The 26,175-nt window shown below is 46.4% G+C and overlaps 1 protein-coding gene across 1 annotated transcript in view; it reads left to right on the forward strand.

Moving 5' to 3' along the window:
• The window catches only part of NT5C3B (5'-nucleotidase, cytosolic IIIB), a 197,050-nt gene that overhangs the window by 117,784 nt on the left and 53,091 nt on the right, over positions 1 to 26,175 (forward strand). The window lies entirely within an intron of this gene.

Genomic DNA, 26,175 nt, shown 5'->3' on the forward strand with positions numbered 1-26,175 from the left:
TCTGCACTGAAGCTGACCTGGGATCATACATTTGGAGGCTTCATGGTCAGATTGTTTTTATTTTATTTTTTACCAGAACACTTTTATAAAGTTTATATGATGGCTCATTGGGTTCATGCATGAGATTAAGACATCTGTGTGCCGCCTGTCGAGAAGTGATTTTGAGTCAGCTCTTTGTCTCTCCAGCGTCAATAAAATGAGCACCACTGAGTAAGGTAACAGTGACACCTATTTGCCCACAGCAGTTCAAAGCAGCGTGCATGTGGCAGCAAGATCTCTTTTAAAACGGGTCCTTTTTTTCTAAAGGCCTTGACGGTTCCAATTATGGCAGGTTACATATCTCTGCATTTCTAGTGCCTTATGGCTTGGTTTGTGTGGGACTCCAGATCTGTGCTGTTTCAAAGGCTGGGTAAAGCAGGCATTGTCACTGCAGGGTGCAGGGAGGCAATCAAAGCAACCGTATGGACTCTGCATACTGTGATAGTTTACATTTAATAGGATGGGTGATGAGACTGGGGTGACCCTGGGGGCTTGGTGCAACCACCTGCTCTCTGATGTAGGGTCCGGATGAGGTACACCATGGATCACCCAGGCTTCCCAATCTATCACCGCCTTCTAAATTATGTTGCCTCATTACTCCTTTTGAAGACTCAACCTTCTACCTTGCTAACTTGAGGGAGATTGGAACAAATGCGAGCAAGAGAGTCCCTAAGCACTTGTGGTTCAGCAGACAAGGCATGGGAAAGGAAGAGGGCAATCTCATTAATGTGAGACTTGCAATCTCCCTGGGTTTATGATGCTCCCTATAGAGACTCTGCCTGATTAGATATGAAGGATAAGTGGAGTGGCAAAGCATTGCCTGATTTAGCAGACTATTAGCGGGGTGAACAAGAGGGGCGTGTACCTCCTCAAGCTAGTGGAAGGTGGGCCTGGCATTGTATGTAGAGGATCCCCTCGTCACCCTCCCCTATTCTTCTCCATAGGGCAGGAGACAGTCACAGTGATAGTAGGAAAATGACTGTCTGTTTTAACAAATGATAAAAATGAGGCATAATCGATCGGGGGATATCCGACCACCCATTTCCAACAGCTCATGGACTCCAGCCCCACACATTCCACCCCATTAATGAAACGCCACACTAACAACACAGTCCTTTTAAGCTTACCAGTCCCTCAACAGTCACAAAAGCGTCCACTGTTTCCTTGCAAAGCATTCAATTAGGCCAAGGGCTTTCCTGAAATGTTCACTTATGGGCCCATGCTGGCATTGGGGAAGATGAAAAATCCCTGCATGGTTCACGTTGAGAGCTTACGAAAAGATGCAGACTGTTCTGAAGTTGCTGGCATTCGCTTTGCAAGCCGAACTAACGCAAGCAAAGTGGAGGATGCCAAATCACTTAACCGAACCTAATGACCATTTTGAATACTGTCCACAGGGAAAGAGCATATCACAGGTCGTACAGCCACCCTCAAACCACAGTAGTGACACATCAAATGTGACAATTCATTTAAAGACTTGGTCCAACCTCTCACACAGGTAATGTGTCCAACTGAAACTGTGGACCCCTACAAATCTAAATTCCAACCCAGGTGCAGACCCTCACCAAGGGTCCAGCCCGGTGAAAGGGATTACAGGCTCTCAGTCAGAAGTTGTGGGTGTTTGGAGAAGGTGCTTTTAGTGAGAGTTTGGCGATGATATGAGAGAAGTAGGATCTTAAGCAAAAAGAAGAGTGTGGCAAGGAGAAGGATGAGCACATACAGTAGGAGGAGGTTGGGGGAGAATAGAACCCTGCTGAGGAGTTTGGAGATGAAACTGGGAGATGGAAGTTATGGTGGTGTTTGCAGAAAGTAAAGTGATGGTGGAAGAACATCAATAGGATGTGGTTAGAGAAAATAAGGTGGAGGTTGAATAGAATCAGCAAGAGGTTGTTGGAGAAATTAAGGTGGAGCTTTTAGAACCTCTGAGTGAGTTGCTAGGAGACAATACAGAGAAGGTTGGAGAATATTGCAAGGAGGTTGGTGAACATCAGTAGGAGCAGATGTAGGAGGTGGGAGAATTTCAGGAGAAGGTGGAAGAAGTTAAGTAAAAGTTGAGTGAATATCAAGAGGCCATTTTAAGAAATGCAGAGGAGGATGTGAACAGCAGGAGGAGGTGGAAGAGGAAGACCAGGAGGTGGTAGGAGAAGAATTGGAGTGGTGACTAGTTTGACAAAGCCGTAAGGTCCAAGGAGGCCGGAAGGTCCCAGGGCAAGTGTTAGGAAAGTTGTATCTTTTAGCAACTTTACCTCCATTTCTATGGCCCCCCAAAACGTTTGCTTTTTGTCTCTGTCCTGAACTTTACAGTAAAATGAAGCCTTCTGCGTCCCTTCCGACTTTTGCTCATTTGTCATGGGGAAAATAACTAGTCCTTCCTGCTGTCACTACTGGGAAACTATGTTTCCCTTAGTTTTTTTACTTTGTTACAAGTTCTTGGTAACTTTCTATCATTGTACAATACAACTTTCAACGCAGTGCAAGGGGGTGAATTTTGTGTGAGCCTAGACTACACTCAAAAGGATTTTTGTTGTTGTTGGTTACTTTAGATGTGCCTAAAGACAAGCTGGTGGCAGCAGTTGCATTTTGACTATGTTTGCAATATGTTTTGTTAGCCTTACTGCATTTACCGCATTTGGCTTCTAACTGTGGCTAGTGTCCCAACATGGCCGTGCCACAAGGTTTTTGCTTGTTCTTTTGGCCATCTTGTCTGTTACTTTCTTCCTGCCTTGCCAGGTTAGGAAAATCCTTTTATGCACAAATCTGAGCTTTTTTTCAGGCTAATGCAGGGCTATGTGTGTGTGTGTGTATGTTCCCAGGAAGTGGTCTGGGACAGTCTGGTCCCAATCTCAAACTGTTTTCTGTATGTCTAGAGTGTATGCATGAGTTCTACCGGATTGGACCACTGCTGTGGGTGTGTGAGGGGTAGATCTTCCTCTGGGTGAGCTGAGTTTCTGTCTCACCTGCAGTCATTCCTCAGAGATCCTGGAGAAATCCTGCAAGGAGTCCAGTATCCTTCATCGCTGATGATGAGTGAAGAGACTGTGGGCCTGTCCGCTCTGTCCGAAGAAGGCCTTAAGACCAACTTCTGCTGCTGTCCTGGAAGAGCCCTGTCCAGCAGGTGATCTTTAGAAATCCTTCAGTGGAGCTTCGACCCTGGTAGTGGAGGGAACATCCATTCCAGACGTCTGTACGGTGTCCTGTGAACCAAAGCCTTTGGAAGTGCTCCTGAACCAATCAGTGGGTGACCAGCTTGAGATTTGGGCTACCACACTGCAGATGTCAGTGTTACGCATTTTGGCTTGGAACTTTGCGGACCGGCAGCTTGTACTACGAGAGTCGTTGCTGTGTAATGTCAGCCTTACAGCCTCTAAGGGACCTGAGATACGAGTCTGACTCTGATCGCGACAACTGTATCCCCTACTGTCACCTTGCAATGGTGACCGTCATCAGAAAAGTCTTTCCTGCATCCAGTTATGTGATGAGGAGGCCTGCACCGAGCGAGCTGCACCAGCATCTGTGGGCGACCAGAGATCCACTCGAACCTGCAACTCCTGGGCACTGTGGTCCAGGCAAAAACCTCGGGAAACGCAACCTCGGACGACCCTCTGAAGACCTGCCAAGTCCCAAGAGAAACCGTAGTAATATGCAGGGAAAGTTACTGTGGTACTTACCTGACTCCTATCTCCCTTTTTAAAAGGTTTCCTAACTTTTAAAACGTTTACATTAGTTTGGCTTTGTCATTGCTTGTTCGCCCACGCAATTTGAATTCTGGAGACAGTTTTATTCACTAGAATAGAGCTTTACCTGACTTTTGGAACCTTCCCCTCATCCACAAGACCATCCTCCTAACTTTATCCTGGCTCACACAACTATGGGAAACCTTTTGTGCACAAGGCCTCAACCAACCTAGGGCTGAACTTCTAAAGTGAGGGTTGAATGCTTGTGGTCTGCCATTGCTAATCTAATCTTTCAGTATTGTGGGGTGGGGGTATTGTAGGCTTGATTGCACTGGCTACAGGGGCTGTATATATGTATTTTATTATAGTGTTGTGTGATATTATTACATGCTTGTAGTCATTTTTATAGTCTTTGCTTGGCCATAAATACATATTGTATTTTTATAACTACTTGTCCAATTGTAATTCTTGATTACTTACATGTGGACCTATGGTGCACCCCTTACCACTCTCACTCAATCCTGAGACTTAGCCTTGACCACTCTCCATGCTACCTTGATTGATTTGGCTACAGCTCCCAGAGTTGTCCTTGTTCACTAACTATGCTGGCCTATAAATATGTCTATCAGGACAGGAAAGAGTATAGAAATCCAGTCTAACTCCAAGGACTAGGGGAACTACTATGATCTGAACTAGCTGGTCTCTTGGTGGAGGAAGAAGAATCATGTGTTATAACGTTGAGGAGGAACAGAGCCAGGACGAGAATAGAGACATCCACTCTCATTCAGGCTGCTTGACCCTGTGTGATGCTTCTTGCAGGAGCCCTCAATTTTCCATGGAATGTGAAAGCAAGATCCCACTGCCTGCAATTATCCTTGTGAACCGAAGACCAATCCCGGACTGGGGACTAAGAGCGTGTCGGGTCTCCCAGTGGCAGGAGCGGTTACCATTAGTGGTTTGGGAGGTGTTCTGGTGGGTTAAGTGGGTTAGATCAGGGTTATTTGTTGCCAAGCAGTATTCTCCTGAACTAACACTAGTTTTAGGAAAGGGTTGTTACCCCGAGCGAAGATGAAGATGGAGATTGGCTTGTTCAGTGAGGCAGGCAGCTCGGAACTCTTGACGATTGTAAACTGCCTTTCATCAGATCATCTTCAAGGGGCAGGATTGTATCTCGATAAGCTCCAGCAAAAGGCCTCTTGAGAACAAAAGTCAGTGCAGTGTTTGAAATCATCCTTCGTGGGACAGGATCTGGTCTACACAGGGGATTGTAAACTTTATGATGTAGAGACAGTAAGTAGTTGAAGTCGCTTCACTTGGCTGAACTGTTTTGGAAGTAGCAATAAAGAGAGAAATCAAGTTCCTTCTTAGGCGCCTGACTGGATTTTGAAATGTTAGTTGTACCCTTTAAATACGTTTTCCATTTTTGTTAGTTTTCCGTGAGCATGAACTGTAGATAATCTGAGTGCTTCGTTGCACAGTGCATGCACCTACCTGAATGAAGCTGGCACGCTTGGTTTACATGAGTGAGTTCAATGGGAGCGTGAGAAGGATTTAAATGTCAGCGCGCTTGTATGTAGCATTGACCAATGCGTGTGAGGAACGACTGCCCGGTTCTTCATTTATGTGCACTTAAAGGGCACAGGTCTCGGAGCAGCAGCTCAGGTCTCCATTTATGCTCATGGCAGATTATGTGGGTCTCTGAGCTGATGCGCAGCATTGCAGACTTTGGAGGAAGTTGTAGCGACATCCAGCGCCATAACTCTGTCCAGGAGGAACAAAGGATAAACAAATTCAGGAGAAAGGAATTCACACGCTGTGCTATGTATTAATGGAGAGTCAGAGGCCAGCAATAGAATAGAATAGAAGAGAAGCCATTGTACATGATTCCCAACCAAAAAGAACCAAAGCCCTCATAGTGCAAATATCTGGAGATGGAAATAGTTTTAGGATCAATTAGAATAGTTAGGTTCAAGGGTTATAGTAGTTCTGCTCTTCGTAGAGAGGGTATAGTTGGACCGGCTAGTCTGCAGAGTTAGATGGTAAAAAGTGTGTGCGCATGTATTTATTTATTTATTTATTTATTTTATTTATTACATTTATGTAACGCCCAGACCCGGGGGTATCACGGCGTTCAGTACAGAAAAAAGCATCTGATCATTGGTCGCTGGGGACTTTAGTCATATATGTTAAACAACCACGTTTTTTGAAGGTTTGGTATGATTATTAATTTCTGATGTGCGGCAGCAGCAGGGAGTTCCAGATGGTGGGCGCTGTGACACCAAATCTAGCGCCCCCTGCTTTCCTTTTGCTGTATTACGGAGTGAATAGTGAGATGCTGGTGGCAGATCTTAGCGAGCGCACATGATGTTACAGGCAGTGCGGTTCTTGAGGTAGAGGGGGGCACTTTGAACTATTTCACACCGCTGCATCTACAATTTGCTGATGGTGAGAGCTCTAGTGAGGGTCAGGCAATTGCTCTGGCACAGAAATTGTTTGTACAGGGAGGTGTGGGCTGTGGCTGAGGTCAGTGCATTGATATGGTCAGATCTGCTTCCAGGTCAACACCCAGAGTTTTAAGGTGTTTCAGGACTGTTATTGCGGTGCCATTGAAGAAGATGGAGAAGGCAGAGTCAAGACTTTTGAGCCGGTAAAGTGAGCCAACGATGAGAAGCACTGTTTTATCAATGTTAAGACACAGATTGTGGGGAGGCCATCCAATTTTGGATGTTACTGTATACTGTGTTTATGATGCCGGAGTCCTAAGAGTGGTTTCCAGTGATAGGAATGAGGATTTGATATCATCTGTGAAATTGGTATAGATGATCCGGAGGGAGTCCAGAAGGTTGAATAGGGGCTTGGTATATGTGTTGTATAGGGTAGGTGAGAGGCAAGAGCCTTGGAGAACAGCAAGGGGCACCACGGTTAGATCAGCAGCCGCATCACCAATGAACACGCTAGAGGTGCGTTAACTGAGAAAGGATTTGATACAGGTGGTGGCCTCTTGCGAGAAGTTGAAGTGAGAGCTAACGTGTTGGCAGAGGGTATCGTGGTCAACGAGGTCAAACATTGCAGAGAGATAAAGTAGAAGTATAGATAGGTTACCAGAGTTGCAGATGTGCTCCATTTGGATTTTTAGGTCAAGTAGTGCGGTTTCAGTGCTGTGTTTTGGGCAGAAGCCAGATTGTCTGGCTCCAAGCAGGAGGTGTTGTTCAAGGATCAATTGAACTTGAGAGTAGGCCAGATGGTCTAGTATTTTGAGTAGGAAGGGAACTGTGGTAAAGGGGCGATAGTAGGGAGGGTTGCATCGATTGATGGTTTCTTGAGGAGGAGGGTGACCCATGCTGATTTTATGCTGGTGGGGACTTCATTGGTGGAAAAAGCATTCACTAAGTCAGTGATAAATGGAGAGTAGGTGCACAGAGATTGTATATATGTGCTGCACAGTCATCTCCCTTACAGTTGGATGGTTTCAGGTAGAGGATGGTTTTCAGTACCTTCTCTTGAGTGACTTTGGAGAAGGTGAAAAGTGGTCTTGAGGTGGTCTTGCAGCTGGTGGAAGCTTTGATTCCGCTAGTGGGGACAGTTTGGCAGCGAGTAATGCTTTTTTAGTCGTGATTTGGGCACATAGGGAGTCCATTTTGATGGAAAGGCTGTCTTGAATGGTGGTACAGCATGCTTTGTTGGACTGGGTTGGCGCGGACTTGGGGATGGTGTTCTCTAGCTCTCTCAGTATGAAGAAGAGCTCTTTAGAACTGGATCCAGCTTTGGTGATTCTGTCATCATAAGACTTGGCTTTGTGCGTGACAACTGCTTTCTTTGTAGCTTTGGCAAGCGTTTTGTGGGGTGGGGTGTTTCCTGTAGAGGTGCTCGAGGGCTCTTTTGTTTCTGCGCAAGGTGAAGAGTTCCTCCAAGAACCAGATGTTGGTGGGTTTGTGTAGTTTAGGTGTTTTAGCTTTGATCACAGCATGATGATACATAGTATGGAGGAGGCTCTGGTGGTAAAGATTGGCTAGATCTTGGGGACTCTTGTAGCTAGTTTCTGTGGCCGTAGCAGCATGGTCAAGGGTGTGGGCTTGAGTATATCATGTATGAAATTGAGTGTTGCGGACCAGCACTGGGCTCAATAGTGGTGCAGGTGTGGTATGAAGTTTGGAGAGGGAGAGTCCGAACTCTATGAGGGAGACGTCGGACTATGGTATCGTACTAATGGATGAGATGTCGATGGTGTTATTGGAGGAGAGGATCCAGTCCAATGTGCGCCCTTTGGTGTGGGTGGGGGGGAGGAGATCAATTGGGAAAAGGTCATATCTCCTAAAGCTTGCACTAGAGCAGCAGATTTGGGATCTGCTGTGTCCTTGAAGCCAAAATTGAAATCGTATAGAATAATAAATTTGGTTGTTGGTTTAATGTACAGAGTTATAAGGAGGGGTTTATCAAGGTCGGGGCGGCTGCTTGGGTTAGGCTGCCGGTACAGAAGCAAGTTGTAAGTGGTCTGGGGGTTGGTAGAGAGTTTGAGTAACAATAATTCATACCCGGGGATGAGAGGAATAGGGATGGGTGTAACGCTCACCTGATTCCCACGGAGGCGCTGATCCCGGCTGGGCTGCTATCGTTTCTTCAATTGAGAAGCGTAGAGCTCGGACGACTGAGGACTGGGCTTCCTCTTATCGAATGTCTGACTTGCAGGGTAAGTTTTCTGCAGGTGGAAGAAAAAGGGTTAATCACCGTTTGATGGGATTCTTTCTCCCACAGCCTAGCTTTCTACTTGTCTCGGCGAGCTCTCACCTTAGGCGTATAAATGCTGAGCTCTCCATCCTGCGTCTGGTGCAGGGGTGCGTGGATTCCAGTTACGTCACTGGATGAGTTCAGTGTTGAGGCTCAAGTCTTTTGCGGCCTTAGTTGTGGCACTGGTGCTGGGATGCCGAAGAGCGTTGCCGCCGTTACTGCACGAGCGGATGCCTGTAAGTATACTGTAGTCTTTAGGCTTTAAAAGATGGGCACCTCAATAATGTCCCTTTTCCTTTGTTTCAGGCCTCGGGATGCTGTGGGCGTAGTTTTCCGTTGCCTCTGCACGTGCCGATGCACGTAAGTATAATGTTCGTTGGCCGCTTTTAATGGCACCTCTAATAATGTCCTTTTTCTAGTTTTCAGGTGCCGGGATGCTGCGGGCTTTATATCCGTTGCCACTGCACGTGCCGATGCACGTAAGTATAATGATCGTTGGCCGCTTTTAATGGCACCTCTAATAATGTCCTTTTTCTAGTTTTCAGGTGCCGGGATGCTGCGGTTGATGCGGCCGCTTCTGCACGTGCAAAAACTGGTAAGTTAAGATGAATGCGACTGCCTTCACCCGAACCCCTTTTTAATTATGTCCTTTGCCTTTCAGGTGCAGAGAAGCTGCCGAAGAGAAGGCCGCGGTTAGCTCCGTTGCAATCACGGATGGATCAGGTAAGCGGGCGCGGCTGCGAGCGAGTTGCACTTTCTAACCTTATGTTTATTCTTTGCAGGTTTTGCCGGTGTTGTTCTGTGTCTTTCTTCATCCACAGGTTGCTGCGCGGAAGCTGAAGATGACTCTGGACCTGGAATGCAGGAGCCGACTCGGTGAGCGTCCTGCTGCTGCTGCAGAATAACGCGAAGCACGTGTTTTCCATCGGGCGTGGTTTAAATAGCAGAGAAGTGCTTCCAGTGTGTGTTCTTCCACCGGTTCCACCCAGGTAAGAAAAGAGTTCCTGAATGGAGGGAATAGTTCCTCCCAGCCCTGATGGCTGGGGACTTCAACCAGACTGGATTGTTCTGGGTAAATATGCAGCATGGTCTGCCTCAGGTAAGTCCACCCAAGCATTATTACACTGTTTATCAATATGAGCCCGGCGCCTATGGCGCCGGGACTGAAACCCTTCATGAGCCTGGCGCCAAAGGCGCCAGGACACGGTCCAAAGGGCCCCTGTAGGGGTCTGCTGGGTCCGGAGTAGTGGAAGACGGGTCTGCTTCCGAGGGCGCTGGGCCAGTCCTGGCCCCTCGGGAGTAGCGCCCATGACAGCACCCCCCCCACCCCCCCCTCAAGGCCCCTCCCAAACTTGTCCTCCCCGGGGGTTTTGGTTTATCGGGAAAGGTTCGGTGAAATTTCTGGACTAGACGAGGAGCATGGACACGTGGTCATAGGGTTCCCATGACCTTTCCTGAGGTCGGTAGCCTTTCCAGTCGATTAGGTAGAATAGCTTCGATCTGATGATTTTAGAGTCCAAAATGTCTTTTACTTCAAATTCGGGCTCCCCATTCACTTGAATGGGCTCTGGAGGATTGGTCAATCTGGTTCCAGGTTGCATGGGTTTCAAAAGAGATGCGTGAAATACAGGATGTATTCTCATATGGGTTGGCAATTCTAATTTAACGGCCACTGGATTAATTATGGCCGTAATTGGATATGGTCCCAGGTATTTGGGGTTGAAGGTGCGAGGCCCTTTAAGTGATAAATGTTTGGTGGACAGCCAGACTTGATCCCCAACATGGTATTGAGGGGGCATTGCTTCGGTGTTGATCTGCTCCTTTTTTGTACCTCTCTTTAGCTTGTTGTAGATGTGCAGTCGCTTCCTTAAAAGCTTGGGTAATAACGGTGTGCAATTGATCCACGGCGGGTGTTCCAAGATTTTGAGGTGGAACAAGGTTGGAGGTTCGAGGATGAATCCCATACAAGATGTAGAAGGGACTCTTCCCGGTACCCGAATGAACTGAATTGTTGTAAGCATATTCAGCTATCCAAAGGATGTCCTTCCAGTTACTCTCCGACTGTTGTAGCATGCATCGTAAATATTGCTCGAGAGTCTGGTTTGTTCTCTCGGTTTGCCCGTCGGTCTGGGGATGATGGCTGGTCGAAAGTCTTACATCGATTTGAGCTAATCGACAACAGCTACGCCAAAAGTGGGAAATAAACTGGCTCTCCCTATATGAGATTAGTACTGACGGGAAGCCGTGTAGCCGGACGATGTTTTCAAGAAATACTTTGGCTAGGACTGATGCTGAAGGTAAGCCTTTTAGCGGAATGAAGTGGGCCATTTTAGAAAACAGGTCCACAATAACAAGAATGGTGTTGTACCCGGAACAAGAGGGTAAGTCTGTGATGAAGTCCATGGAAAGGGTATGCCAGGGACACGGTGGGATGTCTAATGGTTGCAGAAGACCAGCCGGCCTCTTCTTCTGACCCTTGTTTTGAGCGCACACACCGCAGGACATCACAAATTCCTTTGTCTTTTCTCCATGAAGGCCACCAGAAGTGTCTCTTCACCTTTTCTGTGGTTTTGGCAATGCCAGGATGACCCTCAATTAATGAATCATGATAGCAGGAGATTACCTGTCTTTGTAAATCGGCGTGTGGTAGGAACAATCGTCCTTGGAAATAAGGCAAGTCATTGCTTACGGTGAAATCTTTTCCTTTTTGTAACCAGTTCAGTAAGTCTTAAGTCTGGTGAGGTTACAAGTTGTTTAGTTTTTTCTTCAATATCCTCAATGGATTGTGAAGAAATCAGACCCACGATCCTTTGTTCAGGAATTATTGGTACAGGTTCTGGATTGGCAACGTTATCTCCCATTCCAATTCGGGAAAGAGCATCCGCTTTGCCGTTCTTGTTGCCGGGGCGATAAGTGATCACAAAGTCAAATTCAGCAAAGAATAGAGCCCAGCGAAGCTGTCTGGAGGATTGAGCCTTGGCAGTTTTCAGATACTGCAGATTTCGATGATCGGTGATCACTGTGACGGTGTGTCTGGCCCCGAGGAGATAATGCCGCCATGCCTTAAAGGCTGATTTAATCGCTAGAAGCTCTTTGTCTGTGATGGTGTAGTTGATCTCAGGCGCTGAGAACTTCCGAGACCAGAATGCCACAGGATGCAGTTGGTTAGTCTCTGGATCTCTTTGTGATAGGACTGCTCCCATTGCTAAGCTGGAGGCGTCGGTTTCAACGATGTAAGGGAGGTCTGGGCGTGGGTGTTTCAGTATTGGCGCCAAGGTGAATTTAGCCTTTAGCTCTTGGAAGGCTTGTTCTGCTTCTGCGGACCATTCAAAGCGTTTATTTTTTCTTAAGAGGGCGGTGATGGGTTGTACCACTCGTGAAAACTCTGGAATAAATCTACGGTAAAAATTGGCAAAGCCTAGCATGCTTTGAACGCCTTTCACGGAAGTAGGAGACGGCCATTTGAGGATAGCGTCTACTTTTCTCGAGTCCATGTGGACTCCTTTGGGTGTCAGAATAAATCCCAAAAATTCGACCTCAGTGACATGAAAAACACATTTTTCGAGCTTGGCAAAAAGTTTATGTTGGCGAAGTTTTTCAAGGACCGCCCTAACATGATTTCGATGGTCAGCTTCTGAAGATGAGTACACAAGAATGTCATCTATGTAGACGACAACGCAGACATCAATGAGCTCTCTGAGGACATCATTCATAAAATATTGGAAGGCGGCCGGTGCATTGCATAGTCCAAAGGGCATCACCTGTTATTCAAATAGCCCATACTTAGTGCGAAAGGCCGTCTTCCATTCATCTCCTTCCTTGACCCGTACCAAGTGATAAGCTCCCCGGAGATCAAGCTTAGTATAAATACAGGCGTTTTTTACCTGGTCAAGGAGTTCCGGGATCAGAGGTAAGGGGTACCGTTTTTTTACTGTTATCTGGTTCAGAGCACGATAATCTATACAGGTTCTGAGGTCACCTTCTTTTTTTGGTACGAAGAACAGAGCCGAGGATGCAGGGGACTTCGACGGACGGATAAAGCCATTGGCCAGGTACTGGTCTAAATACTGTCGCAGATGAAGGTTCTCAGGCTCGGTAAGGGCGTAAATCCTACTGTGCAAGGGGAACTTGCACCGGGTAGCAAATCTATCTGACAATCGTATGATCTGTGGGGTGGCAAGGTGTTAGCCTGTTCCTTTTGAAAAACATCTTGGAACTCTCGATACTCTAGAGGTAATTGTGGACCGTCAGCCGTTACTGACGCTAGGCCAATGTTGGGTCGTGGATAACAAGTTGGTGTGCACTCTGGGAACTTTATCGTCTTTGCTCGCCAATCAATCTGAGGATTGTGTTTCTCCAACCAAGGAATCCCTAGAATTACTTGGAATTGAGGAGCCTTGATCACGTCGAACACAATTACCTCCTGATGCCCGTCTTGGCCTAGTATCGTCACTTCAGTAGTGGTATGGGTCACTGGTCCGGAGCCGATTTCCATCCCATCCACCGTGGTAATGACGTCTTTAACCACCTTTGGACAAAGAGGTAAGTTCATCCTGGAAGCCAATTCGCGGTCCACATAATTTCCAACTGCTCCGCTATCAATGTATGCCTTAATTGCATGCAAACGATCCGGTTGCTCTGGGTTTACGAGGACCATTGGCATTATGAAGTGCGAGGTCAAAGAACTGGTTTTTACGCTCGGCAAGCGGACCTCTACACTTTTCGGGCGAGGTAGTTTCCCGGCTCAGGCTTTTCAGAACTCTTATCAGAAGCTCCCACTGTCTTCTTAGGTAGTTTCACCGGGCAATCTCGAAGAAAATGTCCTGAATTTCCACAATAGAGACATAGTTGCATTTGTCGTCTCCTGTCGCGTTCTTTCTGGGTTAGGGGACCCTTTACAACCCCAATTTGCATAGGTTCGACGGCTTCAACTCCTTTGGTGTGACTTTGAGGCTTAGGGAACACTCGTGTTTCAAACCTGGATCGATCCGCCTTTCTGTTTTGTAGTCTGTGATCCAATTGGACCACCAAATCAATGTACTCTGAACAATCCTGAGGAGGATTCACTACCTGGGCAAGGACGTCTTTGAGTTCGCCACGCAAACCCCTGTGAAAAAGCGTGATTCTTTTGTCCTCAGGCCATCTGGTTTCCACGATTAGCCTATTGAATGATGCAATGTAGGCCAAAAGATCTTGATTGCCCTGTCGTAGGGAAAGGAGTTCGTTGTCCAGGGCCTGCCCCTGGGAATGCCTTGCAAAAAGTCTTTCCATATTTGCCTGGAAGGTCGGGAAATCACGAAGGATCGGGTCATCCTGTGTAACCAGAGGGATCGACCAATCAGCGGCACTGCCGCTAAGATACGAAAGCACAAAGGCTACCTTAGTCTGGTCAGTCGGAAAGGCTGCAGGTCTACAAAGAAAGTGCAATCGGCATTGATTTATAAACACCGCAAACCTTTTAGGGTCACCAGAGAAGCGTTCAGGCGGTGCCAATGGCACATTTCCGGGTAGGTTGATTTGAACAGGATTGGCTGAAGCCGCTGGGATATAGCTCCCTCCTGAATTAGGTAGCGCGGTTTGCCCCGCTTGTGTCTGTAATAACTGTCTGGCGAGATCATCCGTTCGTTCTTTTGATATTATCAAATCCCTCCTAAGGGCATTCGTTTCCTGGCGGGCAGCATGAACTTCAGCTCTTAATTCCCCTAATAACTGGGCCAGTTGGTCTGTGTCGGAAGTTTCCATAGCGCCTGGGTAGGAGGTTATTGGTGGGCTTCGCGTTCTGTAACGCTCACCTGATTCCCATGGAGGCGCTGATCCCAGCTGGGCTGCTATCGTTTCTTCAATTGAGAAGCGTAGAGCTCGGACGACTCTCAGGACTGGGCTTCCTCTTATCGAATGTCTGACTTGCAGGGTAAGTTTTCTGCAGGTGGAAGAAAAAGGGTTAATCACTGTTTGATGGGATTCCTTCTCCCACCAATCGCCAGTTTCTCCCACAGCCTAGCTTTCTACTTGTCTCGGCGAGCTCTCACCTTAGGCGTATAAATGCTGAGCTCTCCATCCATCTTTTGCGGCCTTAGTTGTGGCACTGGTGCTGGGATGCCGAAGAGCGATGCCGCTGTTACTGCACGAGCGGATGCCTGTAAGTATACTGTAGTCTTTAGGCTTTAAAAGATGGGCACCTCAATAATGTCCCTTTTCCTGTGTTTCAGGCATCGGGATGGTGTGGGCGTAGTTTTCCGTTGCCGCTGCACGTGCCGATGCACGTAAGTATAATGTTCGTTGGCCGCTTTTAATGGCACCTCTAATAATGTCCTTTTTCTAGTTTTCAGGTGCCGGGATGCTGCGGTTGATGCGGCCGCTTCTGCGCGTGCAAAAACTGGTAAGTTAAGATGAATGCGACTGCCTTCACCCGAACCCCTTTTTAATTATGTCCTTTGCCTTTCAGGTGCAGAGAAGCTGCCGAAGAGAAGGCCGCGGTTATCTCCGTTGCAATCACGGATGGATCAGGTAAGCGGGCGCGGCTGCGAGCGAGTTGCACTTTTCTAACCTTATGTTTATTCTTTGCAGGTTTTGCCGGTGACTGGATTCCGGGATCTGGTAAGTATTGTTCTGTGTCTTTCTTCATCCACAGGTTGCTGCGCGGAAGCTGAAGATGAGACTGGACCTGGAATGCAGGAGCCGACTCGGTGAGCATCCTGCTGCTGCTGCAGAATAACGCGAAGCGCGTGTTTTCCATCGGGCGTGGTTTAAATAGCAGAGAAGTGCTTCCAGTGTGTGTTCTTCCACCGGTTCCACCCAGGTAAGAAAAGAGTTCCTGAATGGAAGGAATAGTTCCTCCCAGCCCTGATGGCTGGGGACTTCAACCAGACTGGATTGTTCTGGGTAAATATGCAGCATGGTCTGCCTCAGGTAAGTCCACCCAAGCATTATTACACTGTTTATCAATATGAGCCCGGCGCCTATGGCGCCGGGACTGAAACCCTTCATGAGCCTGGCGCCAAAGGGCCCCTGTAGGGGTCTGCTGGGTCCGGAGTAGTGGAAGACGGGTCTGCTTCCGAGGGCGCTGGGCCAGTCCTGGCCCCTCGGGAGTAGCGCCCATGACAATGGGTCTGATCTGTAAGGATGTTTTGGTGATCAGAGCAGCACCCCCTCCTACAGTGTTTACCCAGTCTGCTCTGTATGTAGATGGTTTAGTTGGGCGGAATGGCTAGGGAGAGTTGTGGGCCTGAGGCACTGTGGTGCCATGTCTATAATCTATAATACATGGATAAAACAAGGTATGTTTAATTCATGAGAAAACGGATGGTAGAGTGAGGGTTCTAGGACAGGTAGTAACAATTTCTTTGATCTGGTTTCAGGTCTCTATGTTGAGAAAGCAGGCAGCGAGACACTGGTTTTATTATTTTCTGCCAGTCCTCTTTACCATTGGGGAGAATAACACACAGCCTGTGAATTCCAGGGAGGTGTGTTAGATGCTCTAGAGGGTTTGTGGGGTCAGCAACTCCTGCAGAATTTCCCTGGTACATGATAAAATGATAGGCCCACCTTACATTTTCCTACCTGGCTGTCATGGATCCTGCAGAAATTTCTTTTCGGACCTTTAGCGGAAATGTTGACTGGGTTTAGGGAGGAGTTGGCTGAGCACTGGATAGAATACAAGGCCCTTAGAAAGTGGAGGAGTTTAGTATACAAGTTAAGGGGTGATCTCTGACGGGGTGGGCCACTTCTTTATAGACCACAGAGCTTTAACCTGGAGTGTAGATAGCAGGACCATTATGAGTAATGCTAGCATTCGTGGGGAGAGACACTAAGGTGGCTGTGTGCATTGGAACGAGACATCAAGCTATTCCGTTGGCCCCTTCAAAGTGCCAGGATGGGGACCGTAAGGAATTTCAGATATTCTGGACCCAATGAGAACTTCACTTCATTTTCCGCCCTGAGGTATTTCTGACAGCCCCTTAAAGGTGACCCTTATTTTATCTTATTTGTCAGGTTATGCAGCAGCTTACTCGCTTCCATTGGAGCACATACGAGTTCCATATTTGGAAATGTTGACACACCTTCACACACTCAATTACATGAAGAACGTGAGCGTACAGTTATATAGTTGGAGGACTGAAACATAAACATACGCTCACTGCTTTTATAATTTTTATCATTAGCCAAACTCGGCAACGCAGAAACCTCAAGAAGCAAGAGATCCTGAACAAAGCTTGCAGATGCTTACATGCAAATAACCTTATGGAACTGCAGGAGCACCTATGGGACCTGACCAAGCCAAGTGTGACTATCCTCCCCCCCTCCTAAGAAATGCATGACACAAAAGAAGACCAGGAAACATTGCAGCCACCCATTCTAATTCGGGCTAATTCCCAACAGACCTATGGTTAACAAATATGTTGAGAGATACCCCCTCAGCCGGCCCTACAGGCCAGGCGCGGTACAAATCTGGCCCAGAGTGTATGAGGAGCCCCAGGCTGCAACCAAAGACACCTCAATCAACAGTATCGATTAAAGTGCCAAGAAGCCATGTTGCTGACGCTGTTGGAGACACCACGACTTAGCAGCTTTAGATATGAAACACACGTGCCATCGCACTCCGGGACATAAAAACACACTCGAATACATGACGAACACGAGCATACAGTTCTAGAGTTAGAGGACAGACACATATACATACTGTCATTGCTTTTATTCTTTTTATCATTACCCAAACACAGGAACACAAAAAACCGCAAGAAGCAAGAGATCCTGACCAAAACTTGTAGATGCTTACATGCGAATAACCTTGTGGAACTGCAGCAGTACCTATGGGACCGGAGAGAACCAAGTGTGACTAACCTATGGGGAATATAGGATAACACAAACACTGTAACGCTGCAGTATGGTTTAGGAAAGCTAAGGCAGGCCACATGCTTCTCAGCAAGAGCTGAGCTGAGCTGAATTCAGGTTGAACAGAGAGCAAAACATTTGAGACAGGGCTCACTGCCAAGGCCACAAGACATGGAGGACATTCCATTCCCTGAATGACAGTAGTACCAGCTGCAGTAAATGCGAATAGTTCCTCATAATACAGAGCTGCACAACTCCAAATCATGGTCTCTGAACACGTGACCCGGCCGATGCAGACACTGGACAGTGACTGGCGCTGGGAAAGAGAGCCGAACTCACACTACCAGACAGAGGACTGCAACAAAGATGTTACAATGTGAGACAAGTGTTGCACGGAGTGAACAAGCCCTCTCATAGCCTAATGTGGTACACACAAGTTACAAATACAGACACATTGTCATTCTTAGTACCTTGAAAAGGTACACCAAGAGCTGAGAACCTTCTGCAGATCGCAGGCCTGGGCACGTCAACGCTAGCCAATCACAGTTTAGTATCCTAGGAGTGGGTAGCAACAGGCAAGAACCAATGGTATGACCCTCATACTGCAACATCATTATAGATAACGACTTGGGGATGTGCCAGGCCAACCATCTGACATGGGAGAGCCAGTAGAATAACATGTATAGGCAATCATATAGGTTATTAGGCTCCTGTTGGCCAATCCCAGATGTCGATAGGTTTTGGAGAAAGGCCCAGTTAGTGATGGAGCAGTAACATCATTTTACATGAAAATTGGCCTGCGTACCAGGAGGAGTTGAGATGTCCATGGATTTCTTCTGTCACTGTGCTGATCCCTGTTTGTTTTGTCTGTAATAAACTGCAGTTTGAACTTGCCGTTGACTGAGTCCTCTGTTGGCCTGTGGAAGGTGTTGGGCCTTCCGAGATTCAGCAAACTCCTAGTGGCCCTCTGGCATACATGGGAGTTTGTCCCAACAGGAAGATCTTTGATCGTCAATGGGTTTCGCGAAGGGGTGAATGGAGAGCTTTTAGGTTTAAAACTGGGTACGAGATTTGATAAATTACATAATGCACTTCAACACCCTAGTGTTAGAGAGTGGCTAGCCAGTGGAGAAAAGCTATTTTCTTTTCTAACAGGGTCTGAGGAATGAGTTGAAGGATTCCTTGGCCACAGTAGTAAATAGGCTGGCAACTTGTGAGAGGCCGATAGATCTTGTGATGCGTTGATTTTGGTTAGTATAGAGCGTAAAAGGAATACACCCAAGCTCAGACAGTGGCCTAGGAATGACCGACCCAAGAGAGAGATGGTTAATCTGGAGTTCAGACTTTAGTGGGCCCCTTCCAAACCTCATGCCCCTTTACCTCAAGAAGAAAAGGAAAAAGGCAAAGAATTAGTTTCTATACTGTGGCGGGGAAGGGCATTTCGTGGGGAATTGTCTGTGTGTCCCCATGAAATTCTGTTCATCCCAGCGTAAGAGTTGGCAGGTTGCAACTACTCTTCAGGTGGATCTGCCTCAAATTACATTAAATATATCATTCCTTTTTTTTTTTTAAAGAATTGAAGTATGTGAGAGCAGCAATGTTAACTCTGGGGAAACAGTTAATTTTGGGGATTGTAGGTTTGCAAAAGCATTACGAGTTTCGGTTAGACGAAAGGAGCAGGTGAGGGCTGTAGACTGAACACAGTTATCTTTGGGTCACATCACGAATGAGACAGCTGCCCGGAGGTTGAAGATTAGTGGGGAACATTGGGAGATGGTGTTTGAACTGATAGATGCTCCCCTGTTGAGGATTATTTTATGTATGCCTTTGCTCATGCTGCATAATCTCAGTATAAGTTGAAGAAAGTGGACCATGACATTCAGTACGACGTTCTGCACAGAAAATTGTCTGACGTTTGCCCTCAGAGAGGACGGAAAAACTGTTTGAAGGAGGCAGAGGCAATCATTCTGTGGGAAACCTAGTGTCCCACTCAATTGGAGCTGTAATTGGGGAGTTTCCAGTCTGTTATCAAGAATGCTGGGATGTGTTTGATGAGGGTGATGCTAGAGTGTAACATCCTCAAAGATCGAACGAATGCAAGATTAAGAACCCAGTGCTCCATTCCTATGCAGCAGAATTTATGCTATGAAGGAAAAAGAGAATGACTATTTGAAAATATATTTAGAAAAACTTTGCCAAAGATTTTGCAATCACCAGCAGCATCATCCATGTCCAAGAAAGACTGAATACTTTGCACTTTTATTGATTACAGACCTTTTCACAAAATTACTATTAAAACAGTTATGCTCTTCTATGAATTTTCATCATGTTCGACCAAATTCAGGGTGCGACGATAGTCACTAAATTGGACAGTTTTACAAAGGCTTTGCAAGAATCATCTGTTGGCAAAATTGGAGAAGTCAGTTTTGTGGATTTATGACTTCTCCTAGGGGACTCAAAATGAATGCTTGCAAGGTCCATGTAGTCTGCTATTGGCCTACTCCCACATGTCTGAAGGCGATACAAAGTTTTCTGGGGTTTGCTAACTTTTATTGCTGATTTATTCAAGGATTCTCCCAGTTAGTTAAGCCTGTGTACTAGACTCCTCAAGAAGGGGGTGAATGTTTACTGGTCCTCGGAGGCCAACAGTGCTTTTCGGCATCTCAAAGAAGGTTTTTTTTAAGGTCTATGCTAATTCCAGACTAGCTTTTTATGTGAAGGAGGCTTCTTCAAATCTAGCTTTGGGAGCAATGTTATCCCAGCATAATTTGGACATCGGAGAGCTTCATTCTGTTGCTTACTTTTGTAAGAAGTTGTCCCCGGCAGACTTGAATTGCATGAGCTAAAATTTAGAGTTACTGGCTATCAAGTAAGCCTTTTAAGAATGGAGGCATTGTTTATTGGGGGCGTGGCCTACCGTGACTGCATTTAATGATCAACAAAACCTGTTGTTTAAGTCGGACAAGACTTTGACACCTGACAGCTCAGTTGGTCTTTTCTTTTGCTGATTATGATTTTATAATTGTTTACACCTGGGTGGAAGAATAGTAAGGCAGGTGCACTCTCAAGTCAGTGAGCAAATCAATCTATATATGAACAAGCCACTGATTCCAGTGAAGAATTTTGTTGTGGGTGGAACCAATTAAATGGAAGTCAAATGCTATCTGTTGTTAAAGCCGGTCCAGGCTTCGGCTGGTAAAGATCCAGTACATGGAGTTAAAGAGGATTTCCCTTACTGTGAGGATTGGTTATATCTTCAGACTGAGGGGCTTGGGATCGCTGCCCTGAAGGGATGTTATGATTTATTGTTGGCAGGTAACCCAGGTTTTAAAAAACATTGGCACCTGTGATGTGTAATAGTTCGGGCTAAGTCAGAAACTGGGAAGCCAGCAGGAGAATTGCACACTTTACCTATCCCTTCTCGACAATGGGATACGTTGTCCATGCGCTTAATTGTACATCTTCCTAAGGGTAAGGGTTGTTCCGCAATTCTGGTTGTTGTGGACCTTCTTATTAAAGCGGACATTTAATTCCAAACAAATGTCCAGTTACAGCGACTGGCTCAGGGTTTCTTGCAGAATGTGATTCATTTGACAGTCTTCCTATGGTCCTAGGTACTCGTGTATCTTCTGGTTAGCACCCGCAGTCTAATGGTCAAATGGAAATGGTGAACCAAAAACTGGAAAGAATTTAACATATTATTTTAGAACTCAGAGTAGTTGGTTGGATCTAGTTTGGATGGTTGAATTTACTTATACCAATTCCCAAAAAGATTCCACATCCATGTCCTCTTTTTTATTGCAAGTTGGGATTTTTTATTGCAAGTTGGATATCCCCCACAATTTCTGCAGGAGATGGTGGTGGAGGAGGCTTGTAACCCCCATGTAGACAAAAGACTACAGATCATGAGGTGCAGTTCTTGCCGTACAACAGTGTAAAGCTTCATACAACAAAACTTGCTGATTGGTCTTGCAGACCAGCTCCCAGTATAAGGTAGGGAGGCTGGTGTGGTTGTCTATATGCCATATTAAGTTACAGGGGATTAACAAATTCAGTCCATGTATTTAGGCCCCTTTGAAATTGAGAAGGCAGTCTCCCAGTGAAGTTAAAGTTGCCTATGCATTTAAAGATACATCCAACTTTTAATGTGAGTCTAAGGAACCAGATTGAAAGAGGTTCTACCACTAGTCCGTGTTTAAGAAGAGGAAGGGGAATTTGAGGTGCAAGCAATTTTGGAGTCAAGGAGTTTTAGGGGTAAACTTCAGTATTTGATTGTTTGGAAAGTGTTTGGTCCTGAGAAAAGCTCCTGGTAATGTGGTAATGCAATGAATGCTCCTTGATTGATAGCGCAATTCAATCGAAGAAATCCTTTGAAACTCGGCCCTGAGACAGGGCTTTACTGGGAAGTGGGCGGGTGCACTGTTAGGGTTCCCAAGAGAAAACGTCAGGTTTCCCAAGAGCAAGCAAGGTTACCATTGGGGATTTGGAAGGTGTTGTGGTGGGTTTTTATGTATTTTATTAGAATTTGCGTTCAGCGCTGATTCTACCCAGAGGGCCTCTGAGCACATTACAAGGTTCAAAGGCTGAAAAGGTGCAAGGTAAAACAGAAGTTACAAAATGTTTTCAGGATATGATAGAAACATTAGGATAGACAAGCGGTAGCAGTGGAGGTGGAGGGCATGGTTACGTGTGGGGAAAAGGGTATGTTTTGAGGCTCTTTCCAAAAGTAGTGATGGAGGGTGCAGCGCACATGTGAAGATGTAGGGTGTTCCATGCCCTGGGTGCAGAGTAGGTAAACACTTGTTTTTCTGTTAATCTTAGTGTGCTGAGTGGCATGGTTCAAGTAGGAAATGCTGGCTGGCTTGCTTGTCTGGTGTCTGTGTGGGAGATGGGTTTGAGTTTGTCTCAGTGGTATAATGGGTTTTGTAGTGTATGGCTCTGAAAACAATTCAGTCCTTTTTGAAGGCAATTCTTTGGGGGTACAGAGGGCCAGTGGAGCTGGGCAAGAGCTGGGATGATGTGTGAATGTTTGGGTAGGTGGAGGATGAGTCTTTCTGCTGTGTTTTGTATGGCTTGCAGGGGACAAAGATGGGGAGTCCAGTGAGGAGAGCATTGCGGCGGTCCAGCTTGAAGAGAAGTGGGTTAGATTAGGGTTATTTGTTGTTAAGCAGTAGTTTCCTTAAATAACACTTGTTTCAGGAAGTGGGTCTTAGCCCAAGCCATGCCTACTCCCCAAAGCCAATGTAGGTAGATATAATAACACTGGTGGCACAGTCGGGTGCTTAAAAAGCACCCCTGTCCTATGAGCCATATGGGCTACCATAGGACCCTGTAGTGAAAACTAGTTGCAGTAGCTAGGGGACTTTGTAGAAGTCCCTATGACCACACAAGGTCAGAGTTCCTAAAACAAAACAAAGGGAATAACAAAATGTTTAGGAGTCCCATATATGAGACAGCATAACTTTCAGAAATGGAATTCTGCACTGAAAGTGTGTGCTAAAAGTGACAATTTAGCCTAGTGTGTGATGTAAGGAAGGCAAGGTATCAAAGTAAGACCGACACAAGTGATCACAATTCAAGGGTGTTTATTAAACTGTAAAATGGGTGAGATAAACGCCTAATCTAAACCAAAATCTAAGATGGGACAAGCTACGACCATCCAATAATAATAATAGTCCTAGTCAAATAAAAAGGGCATATACTAAAAACAAATATTGCCAATCCTTAACCGCTATGCTACAATATAGTGTAGGATAATGTTCACAAGAAAAGAAAGAAGTGTTCAGAAAATGTCAGGATGTTGTGGCCAGGTTCTCCCTTCCCCACGTTTTTAGCATGCGACAAGGCGGGACTCTTGAGCACAGCACAGTCCTGGGCTTCTCGGGTTCGAGTTTACAGTTCCTTTTCTCAGTATCAGGCTCTTCGGTGCCCAAGTCTCTTCTCATGCAAAGTCTCTTGCTTCAGAGGGCCTGATATGCCATAAACAACAAAACAAAGGTTCCTTCTGCTATCTCCATGTCGTGCGATTACTCTTCACCCTAGGATCCCTGTCAGCTGGGCTCTGATCCTTCTTTCAGTGTTAGCCTCCCTCATTTGGGCTCAGACCAACCCCTCACTGTGGACATCCCTCAGTCGGGTTCACGTTTGTCACCACAATGTAGTTCCCTTAGCTTTTTTTACAATGTGGGATTCACTTCCCTTTGCTTTGCTCTTGATGTCCCTCAGTCGGGTTCACTACTGCCTTTCAGTCGCAGTCTCGTCATGTGTCATTTTCAAAAGTCTCAGTCTTTTTAAACATCAATCTAGTTTAGTTAGGTCCCCTTCATCCAGGCTCAGACCTTCCTTCACCTACCTCCTAAAGCACTTGCTGGTTCAAACAGAGACTTCTGAGGGGCGATAATATCTCGCTTGGTCTCTGTTATTCTATGGCAAGTGCGTACTTCACAATATCACAGTTTACACAGCGTTCCCCCTCAGTCAGGCGCAAATGCCAGTGTTACCCTCCCCTCAGTCGGGTTCACACTTTCATATTCCTCAGAGACTCCTGAAACATATCGAGGACTTTCGATTGTACAAGGGGTTTGGCTTGACCCTTGTATGACCACCTTGACACCTCACGCCGGCCTCGCCTAGGGCCTCTTGGTACTTGTACTTTCAACACTTTTTAATACATTCTCTTTGTTTAGGAGAGGGGTACCAGCCAGAGATCTTCTAAGGAGCGCCCATGTGGCGCCGGACCACTCTCTCTGGTACCAAGTTTGTTCACAAAAAGACCTCTGTCTTTTAATCTTCTTCCTTCATGTATAATGTTGCCACTGCAACCTTGAGTCTAACACAGTCTGGTCCACTTTCAGTTTCTTCAGACTCATTGGCTGTGTTGAACTCGTTGGCGTTTCTTTTGCTGCTGAAGTCAAGGACGGCATTACGATGGCCACCGCATCTCCTCGCCCTGGCTATCGGTGTGGGAGGGTCCCATGTATCGCTGACATCCGTCACACCATTCGCCAGCTGCGACTCCTGGATATGTTTCTTTTATCAGAGGCTTTGCGGGTCTAGGTTGAAAAGGGCAAGGGCAATTCCCTCCTTGTCCTTTCGTGTTTCACCGCCTTTCTCCTCTGTTTGAACTGCCGTCCCGGAATAGCTGCTGCCTCATGCTTTCGGCCTTGTTCAGAGTGTGCTCTTGTGCTCCGTTATCCCTATGGTTAAGAGAAAGGGAAGTCAGGTGTGTGTAGTTATCGGCAATTGCCTGACTCTGACTGACCCTTGTGTTGGGACAACCTAGAGGGTTTTCACAGGGAATTATAGCCCTCCTAGTTCCCTGACCTTGGCCTTAGGGCGCTTGGTGAACTTGGAAGGGTGAAAATTGTAGGGTTTGTGAAATGAATGGGGAAAATCTGTAAAATAATAATTTGGAGATCTGTTGAGGGAATGGCCAGGATTATTGTCGTGCAAGGAGAAAGGGGGTGGGGGAATTGTGGGAACTGTAGTGTTTTGTCAAAGCAGACTGGGAGTTCAAGAAATAATAATCAGAAGAATGACTGGGAATACTCGGGTAGGCAAACGGAAAATATGGATTCTAGGAGATGTACTTTACCACTGCAACAGGGTTTGGGTTCCTAATAGGTTTACCAGATGCAGAGGGGTTATGGGATTCTGGTAAGGGAGATTCATTGGGTGGAAGGAAGGTTGATTTGGAACAGCCTCCTCGTCCTCTTCCCCGGTGTAATACTGCGTCTCACCTGGGGCATTCCCCCAAGCATAACCCCGGGATCCCCTACCCAGGTAATCTTCGCTCATCAACACCCCCAGGGTTGGGATCTGAGAGTGCCAGCCCTTCTCTGGTCACCAGAATAAGGGATTCTGAGGGTCTAATCGGGAGAACCGCCTTAGGTTTCTCACAGTGATCTTTACAATAATGTTTTGGTTCTTCATTTTTGCTTGGAATAAGTCTTGATGTCATCAACAAGGATGGTGTTATGAGTTAATCTTTAGATTAAATGTTCCTAGTATAACCAGGTTGCCTGTCACTGTCCTAAAATTCTAATCTGAGATTATGGACTCCTCCCCCATGTTGCTGTCAATCTTGAGAGGGTCTGCATAGTTGTTGCTATCAAGGGTGTTTTTCTTACAGGCTAGAGATTTGTTGTACACTATGTGTAAAGTGCACTGATTCCTTTTATTACCGCTTATTGTGCTACACTCCAACACCTCACAGTGTGTTGTATGTTTTTGGCTCAGGGGTGGTCCGTCTCTGAGGCGTTGCTCGATGCTTGGGGTCAGTGCGTGGGTCTTGCTTGTGTGTGCATTGGTGCATATGTTGGTGGTGATGTTAGACTTTGGATTCAGTTGATTGCATATCTTGCGGGTGTGAGATTGTGAGATTGCCTGTTCGTTAGTTTGGAGGATAGATAACCAGTGGGTTTGTTGGGCTTTGAGAAACTCTGGAGGGGAACATTGAAAAGCTTGGTGGCAGTGCCTTTAGTCTGTGGGACAGTGGCTAAAAGAGCAGGAGTGTGTGATCGGTGAGAGGATGGTGTGGTTCAATGGCGAATTAGGCAGTGTTCAGGGGTGGACTGGGAATCGAGAGGTCCTGGAATAATCACTGGGAACAAAAAGAGGCTCTGGAAATAGTGTTCAATGTGGCCCCATACTACACATTTTGAGCATACCCAAACCTTTTCCTTTGGGACCATTTGACAACAGAACATTAAAGAGGCCCGGGGTGCAGAGGCTTACCAGGAAATCTCCAGAGTTCCCTATAGGCCAGTTCACCCCTGGCAGTGTTGTCTTAGTACTCGTATTTTTTGGAATGGGATGGGTATTGTCTGTATTTGAATCGATCTAGGGTGTATTGTGCATACTCCTACAGCTCTTACGTTAGTTCGATTGATGCCTTGGAGGGCAT

Source organism: Ambystoma mexicanum, chromosome 13, assembly GCF_040938575.1.
Source record: "Ambystoma mexicanum isolate Mex_15411 chromosome 13, UKY_AmexF1_1, whole genome shotgun sequence".
Classification (NCBI taxonomy): domain Eukaryota; kingdom Metazoa; phylum Chordata; class Amphibia; order Caudata; family Ambystomatidae; genus Ambystoma; species Ambystoma mexicanum.